Source organism: Oncorhynchus gorbuscha, linkage group LG07 (assembly GCF_021184085.1).
Source record: "Oncorhynchus gorbuscha isolate QuinsamMale2020 ecotype Even-year linkage group LG07, OgorEven_v1.0, whole genome shotgun sequence".
NCBI lineage: Eukaryota > Metazoa > Chordata > Actinopteri > Salmoniformes > Salmonidae > Oncorhynchus > Oncorhynchus gorbuscha.
The window spans coordinates 43,619,721-43,627,342 of NC_060179.1; the positions used below are offsets into that span (position 1 = coordinate 43,619,721).

The 7,622-nt window shown below is 41.6% G+C and overlaps 1 long non-coding RNA gene across 1 annotated transcript; it reads left to right on the forward strand.

The window, feature by feature from the left end:
* Nucleotides 1-4,522: 4,522 nt before the first annotated feature.
* LOC124039217 lies at nt 4,523-7,202 on the forward strand. The gene is made up of 5 exons (XR_006839525.1): nt 4,523-4,766; nt 4,990-5,086; nt 5,177-5,248; nt 5,339-5,435; nt 5,551-7,202. It is a non-coding gene; the product is annotated as an uncharacterized LOC124039217 (long non-coding RNA).
* Nucleotides 7,203-7,622: the final 420 nt, after the last annotated feature.

The window sequence follows — 7,622 nt, forward strand, 5'->3', positions numbered from 1 at the left end:
TCCACAAGCTTCCCACAATAAGTTGGGTGAATTGTGGCCCATTCCTCCTGACAGAGCTGGTGTAACTGAGTCAGGTTTGCAGGCCTCCTTGCTCACACACGCTTTTTCAGTTTTGCCTACAAATGTTCTGTGGGATTGAGGTCAGGGCATTGTGATGGCCACTCCAATAGCCTGACTTTATTGGCCGTAAGCCATTTTGCAACTTTGGAAGTATGCTTGGGGTCATTGTCCATTTGGAAGACACATTTGCGACCAAGCCTTTGCTTCCTGACTGATGTCTTGAGCTGTTGCTTCAATATATCCACATAATTTAACCCCCTCATGATGCCATCTATTTTGTGAAGTGCACCAGTCCCTCCTTCAGCAAAGCACACCCACAACATGATGCTGCAACCCCCCGTGCTTCACGGTTGGAATGGTGTTCTTCGGCTTGCAAGCCTCCCCCTTTTTCCTCCAAACATAATGATGGTCATTGTGGCCAAACAGTTCTATTTTTGTTTCATCTGACCAGAGGACATTTCTCCAAAAAGTACTAGCTTTGTCCCCATGTGCAGTTGCAAACCGTAGTCTGGCTTTTTTATGGAGGTTTTGGAGCAATGGCTTCTTCCTTGCTGAATGGCCTTTCAGGTTATGTCGATATAGGACTCGTTTTACTGTGGATAGAGATACTTTTGTACCAGTTTCCTCCAGCATCTTCACAAGGTCCTTTGCTGTTGTTCTGGGATTGAGTTGCACTTTTCGCACCAGAGTACGTTCATCACTAGGGGACAGAACAGTCTCCTTCCTGAGCGGTATGACGGCTGCGTGGATCCATGGTGTTTATACTTGCGTTCTATTGTTTGTACAGATGAACATGGTACCTTCAGGCGTTTGGAAATTTCTCCCAACATGAAATGTGGAGGTCTACAAAAAATGTTTCTAAGTTCTTGCCTAATTTATTTTGATTTTCCCATGATGTCAAGCAAAGAGTCACTGAGTTTGAAGGTAGGCCTTGAAATACATCCACAACTCAAATGACTTGACTCAAATGATGTCAATTAGCCTCTCTGAACCTTTTAAAATGTACTTTTCCACGCTGTTTAAAGGCACAGTCAACTTAGTGTATGTACACTTCTGACCCACTGGAATTATGATACAGTGAATTAAGTGAAATAATCCTACTGTAAACAATTGTTGGAAAAATTACTTCTGTTATGCACAAAGTGGATGTCCTAACCGACTTGCCAAAACTAGTTTGTTAACAAGAAATTTGTGGAGTAGTTGAAAAACTAGTTTTAATGACTCCAACCTAAGTGTATGTAAACTTCCGACATCAACTGTATATACAGTCATTGGTCTAGACTTGGCTTCGGATAGTATACAAGCGCTACGGGAGTTGTCTATTTCCCCAAAGTGAGAGACTGAACAGGTCATTGAAATAGAACTTAAAGCTACCTAATGTAGCCCCGGTTCTATGACCTTACGAGACAGATCTCACCGTGTTACCCTTCAAGGTGTGCGTAAGGAAGATGTACTTAGAAGTGAAGATGGGAGCGGACAACTTCCCCTTATACGGGAAGAGGATAGGTCCACTATTGGCCGTTGCTCCTGTCTGTCTACGACAGACGTTGTGTGATTGGATCTTCCTAGACTCTGCCCCTAACGGGACGTTACCCAAAAGTGAGAGACCTTTCATGTTATCAAAGAACTGTGATTATACTAGGTAACCTTAATTTTCCACAGTCCAAGAATGACATGATCTCTTCTACCTCACACAGTAGATGTTGTCATTAAAGATAAGGTCATCCAAACTAACCTTACAATTGGAATGTAAGCACAGAATTAGCAGCATTGGAACTGGCACAAAATGTTGTGTTCGTTGGAAATTCTGCAACTGAAGGGACAAGGAACATTGGGCTCAAATGTTTCTGGTAAAGTTCCAAATGTCTTGACCAAACCATACCTTGTGGTACGGCTTCAGTCCTCCCATGAACCTCTGATGCCCATTCACTCAACTGGCCTTGAAAGGGATGTTTGTTGAGGATGGACCTCACTTTTACTGTGTCTTGCTCAAAATGTTCATTGTTCACTGAGATGTTGAATGGCGAGCCTCGGCAAACTGGAGGAAAAATATTTGAGGAAATAGATTTATTCACTGGCTTCATTTAAAAAAAATTTTTTAGCAGGATTTGAGTATCTTACCTTGCCTTGGTGGCCACTTATTTAGTACAAGTTGGTACTTCAGGTTGTCAGTCAGAAGATTGTTAGGTAAATATTTGTCGTATTGACTTGACATCCTGGTGACAGTGAGATTGAATGGTTTGACTGGGGAGAGAAAGACACTTTGGTGTCAAAGATCCGGCATGGAACTGATGTCCTCAAAAATAAAAGCTTCCTGTTACACTTTACTTTACAGTGCCCTTGTTACTTTGTAATGATTGCTGTAATTACTGTGTACAAAGTATTGTAATTACTCATTTATTTTTGCTGTAATTACAATAGAGAGAATAAAGTAGATGGCGCGGGTCAAAAGTCTGATTTATGACCTTGTGTCCGGATGACTCCTTCATGCCCAAATATGGGCACCCGGCCAGGATATCCTGTTCCTGTTGTCACGTGTTAGAGGGTGTGTTATTTTATATCTATATTGCATCTATTCCTTTGAAGTTGTCATGATGATTGATGTGTAGGGACCTGGTTGAACTGGGGGGGGGGGGGGTGTTTGAACATTTCCAAGAGGATGACCCCACATCCACCCTATTTATTTTATTTTTATTGCCCTTAGGGTTGTTGTCTATGAAGCAGGAATGTCCAGGGGGGGATTGTGTTGGCGGCAGACGCATTATAAATAATGCCCAGAACAACACATGCGGCCCCAGAACACTAAACAGGATTTTAAAAATAAAACCCAGAACGTTAAACAGAAAAGTATGTCTCCTAGGCCAATTCTCGGGGTGCTATGCGTCTCTTGTCACGAACCCAATGATAAAAGCATCGAGGACGTTTTGGGTGAAGCCCCTGAATGTTTTAAAGGAGTTTTGGATACGAGTGAAGGACATATGTCTGACATATTCCAACCTGAGGATTCTACTGTTAAGATATTTACAGACAGCGGACCCAAACCCCTTTATCATGCAAAACCCGGGAGTTTTTCTCCTGTGCTGCTCTGTCAAATTGAGCAGGCCCTGAGTGGTACAACCCTGCCAGGATATGCAATGGAAGAACTTGTGTGCGGCGCAGTGATTTGAAGGCCCTAAAGAATCGCTTCAATGGCGTATAGCCCCGACTCCAAAGTGACAATTTTAGTATGTGAACAATTTGATAGTACAAATGCTGTAAGTTCATATGTATTTTCCAAAGCCTGCAAGGATGTAAACTTTTTTTATGCTAGTGTTCAGCTTTAAATGGATTAATTACCCTATATGCATAACCCTGATGAATAAGCTGGACAGTCTTTTCCAAAATCATGAACAATTACTGCGCTGGCCGCGTCTATCCTTAAGACATACCCAGGATCGACATGCCAGACGTTTGATCTATACCTGGAGTGAAAACTTATGGAGCCTTGACGGAGCGTGTGTGGGATATCCTGCGAGCAAGAGAGCCTGTCTTGACGCGGGTGAATTGGAGACGGATGGGGGTCAGGGCTAACCAGGCCCTTTATCTGTAAAAAAAAAAATGTAAAAATGTTTAATTAATTATAACATGTTTTAAACTGTATGTACTAAAGATTTAGATTTAAAGGGGATTCATGCTACATCTCAACCCTTAACGAATGGGGAAGCTGTCTTTTCTCTCTCGCCCCGGTCTGTCGCTGAGAAATGCAATGTCTTATTTTATACGAATACAGTCTTTCCTACAAAGTTATGTTATAAACATTAAAGGTTAATAAAAGTGAAGTACTGTCTGGTAATGATGTGTAACTGTTGTACAACCACTGTTTATAAATAAAACATATGTGCATGTTTTTATATTGCGCAGTAAAATTGTTTTAAAAAGGTCTGTACTAAATATTATGAATTAACTAAATGTTATCTCACCGTTTAACGAAAGGAATATCACGCGCCCTCTCTCCCAATCTGTCCCTGAGAAAAAAAGGCTTTCCGGAAAGACGTGTGCCTGCTAGTGTAGGTGTGTGTGTTTCAAAAACAAAGGGTGTGTGTTCAACAATGCCATGGAATTTGCACTCAAGGCTCTATCTTTCCCTTTCTGTCGAGATATCTGGCTACCCCCAATCAAAAAAGTGTGTGGGGCTGTATGGGGGCTGTGTTTGTGTGACTCTTCAAATGGGCACTTTCGATTCATTTACCACACATGCCTTTCAAATATGTATTTATCTCATCCCCAAGGACGTGGGGGGCTAAAAAGTCAAACAACCCCGGCAGAATATATCTGGTCTAGACAACCTCCTACGGTTTAAAACATATGTTATTTGTAATCAGTGTATATACAACCCCCCCCCCCCCCTCCACACACACACCCCCAGGTCTATAAATGTATATCGGACACCCCCCACGCTGCTACCCATGATGTTGTAGGAAATACTGGCAGACATAATATGTCGAGGCAACCACCTGTGGTTTTGGGTTCTCTGAACATTCAGAGGTCCTGCCGCCCGAAAAAAACATCACCCCCGCGCTGTAAAATCATTACAGAACATCTCTCCTTTGAGGCAAGACTGCGGAGCGAGGGCTAGTTAAACATACTATCCCCTCTGTACGAACGGCCAACAGCCCAGAACAGCTCAAAGATCATCAGCGAATCCGTCCAAATGGAGCTTTCTGAAGGTGAGTTAGTGGAAATAATATATTAGATTTGGAGGCGGGGAATGGTATTGATATTATTGTAATATTAAACCGGCGTGATGTGTTTTTTTTAAACGGGGTTCAATGATTGTTTAGGTAATATATCAAATGCACGTATTCTTATAATTTAAAATGTATATATATAAATCGGATAAATATATGTTAATATTATCTAACGTTTGTAGGGTATCCATCCTTTACGCAGTTGCTCAGGGGAATAAATTATCTGGAACAGCCTTCGTTAGAAGGGGGTTCAGAGGAGCAAAACGCGTGCAGCCAGTCCCCATCACATTATTGTAGACGTAAGTCCAAGAATAAAATGCATAAGAATATTTATACAATAAAAACAAAAAGTGTGCACCCTATATTAAAAGCTATTTTTGTGTTTACAGCTGACATACCACCAAGAAGGATAACTGCCTCCTTATGGACCCTGAACGACTTCCGATGATAATTATATATATGTATATATTATTAGTTATACATATTTTATTATTTTTTACATTTTTTGATGATTCAATATGTTAAAACAATGACAAATAATGATTTTTCAGACTCCAACGAGACATGCCCAGCAGAATCTGGAATACCTGGTGAAAGAGCCCCCGGTTTCCGCGATCCGTCAGAACAGCCATCGTCAAAAAAGCTGAGGTAATTTAATTATGTATTGTTAATATATAGTATTATACCTGAAATGTATGACTTTTTTATATCTTAACATATTTTATGTTTAATAACGTATTTTGTATGTATTATTTTCTTTCAGACTCCTCCCCGGCGTATAACGGCACAGAAGACCTCACACACCTCGAGCACGCAGAGGATTTCGGCTCACCAGACGTTCACAATGAAACAACGAAACCAGAGGATTTCATCGTTTTAAAAGACATTTCAGAGGTAGACGACCTGCTATTATGGGAGGCGGCCAACCTTCTTGATTCAGCCAATTCTTTGGTGGAAACACCCGAACCTGAAATAGAACAAGCTAGGTTTTTCACAGCCTTTTCCAGGACTCTAAAATCCCGAAAGGTTTTGCTCCACAAACGAATGGGGGCTTTACTCGAGCAACAATAACATATTATCCCCAATACCCCCGAACTCATAGAAATAATTAACTGTATGAATGAGTCAGAGACGACTGATGAAAAACTGTTATGAGAGCTTCAGGAATCTGGGATATCGTCAATTAAACAGATGAATGAGAGCATAAGATCTTCTACACCGGACCCACACAGACCCCGCCATTAACGCCCATGTCCAAAAGAGTCTGAAACGCAATACAATGTTTTTGAGAAATTGGAAAATTGTCTAATAAATCAGGAGGGAGATGCTATTGATAGAAGTGTCCGGGTTGTGTACCGAAATAAATTCAGCAATACAGAGATTCGACAATTTTTCAATTTTACATGGGTGAATCAGAATCTTGACTATGCAGTGTTTTATGTGATGATACTGCAGTGTTTTATGTGATGATACTGGATACTCTGAACGCACTGTTAGACAGGGCAAGAGATTATGGCAAACCTCGTGATGTCTTACAGTTGGAAATTTGTGGAGATAGCCTGCATAACACGGTATCTCTTATTTTACCCAATGGCGAAGCAGACCGTGAACAATTTATATCCCTGCTGGAACGACTTGTTCAGTCAAATGTATCCGTCATAGCCGATAGGACCCTCGAGCTTGTAGTGCAAATAATACGGCAACCCCTGGGTGGTCAGAGAAGGAAACTAGATAGCCTAATGCAATCAGAAATCATAAGCAATAAAAGGGCGTATCTCATAAACGTTCACAATCCTGGTAAAAAGCTATGCTTTGCAATAGGCCTAGCACATTTACTCAACCCTGGGTGTACAGATCTAGCGCCGTTACACAAGGCTAGAGAGCTCCAAACGGCCGTGGGTCTAGGTATACAGGATGCGGTGGCTTTCTCAGACAGTCAAGTTTGAAAACCTGAACATCAAGATTGTGGTTTTGTACCACAGTAGAGCTAATGCAGCTCTCTTGAAATTCCAAAACAACCCCCAACCTCATCCTCAGATTCTGTACTTTTATGTGCAAAACGTCCACTATTATGCTATTACTAACATCACAGCGTTTTTAGGCGCCATACCGGCTACGCCCGAAAGGGGGGGCACTCGTGCCGTTAAAGCTGTTCAGTATGTCTGGATGAAAATTGTCCGATGCAGCCCTTAAACCTGACCTTGTGAGGATTGTCGCCGCAAATGTCGTAGGGCCTACTGTTACGAAAAACACAAAATTGAAACATGGCACCCCAAGGCCTGTAAATCTGTAAGCAGTTGTGACATTAACTTCTTATGGCTGCAGGGCAGTATTGAGTAGCTTGGATGAAAGGTGCCCAGAGTAAACTGCCTGCTCCTCAGTCCCAGTTGCTAATATATGCTTATTATTATTAGTATTGGATAGAAAACACTCTGAAGTTTCTAAAACTATTTGAATGATGTCTGTGAGTATAACAAATCTCATATGGCAGGCAAAAACCTGAGAAGAAATCCAAACAGGAAGTGGGAAATCTGAGGTTGGTCGATTTTCAACCCAGCCCCTATTGAATACACAGTGGGATATTGGTTATGTTGCACTTCCTAAGGCTTCCACTAGATGTCAACCGTCTTTAGAAACTTGTTTGAGGATTCTACTGTGACGTGGGACCGAATGAGTGAGGAATGAGTTTAGGTCTGCCAGCAGTCACGCGCTGGTCACTCGCATTTCACATTTTAGCTGCTTGGTTGTCTGAAAGCTGTACTCAAATTATTGCATGGTTTGCTTTTTCCGGGAAAGCTTTTTTGAATTCTGACACAGCGGTTGAATTAAGAAGTG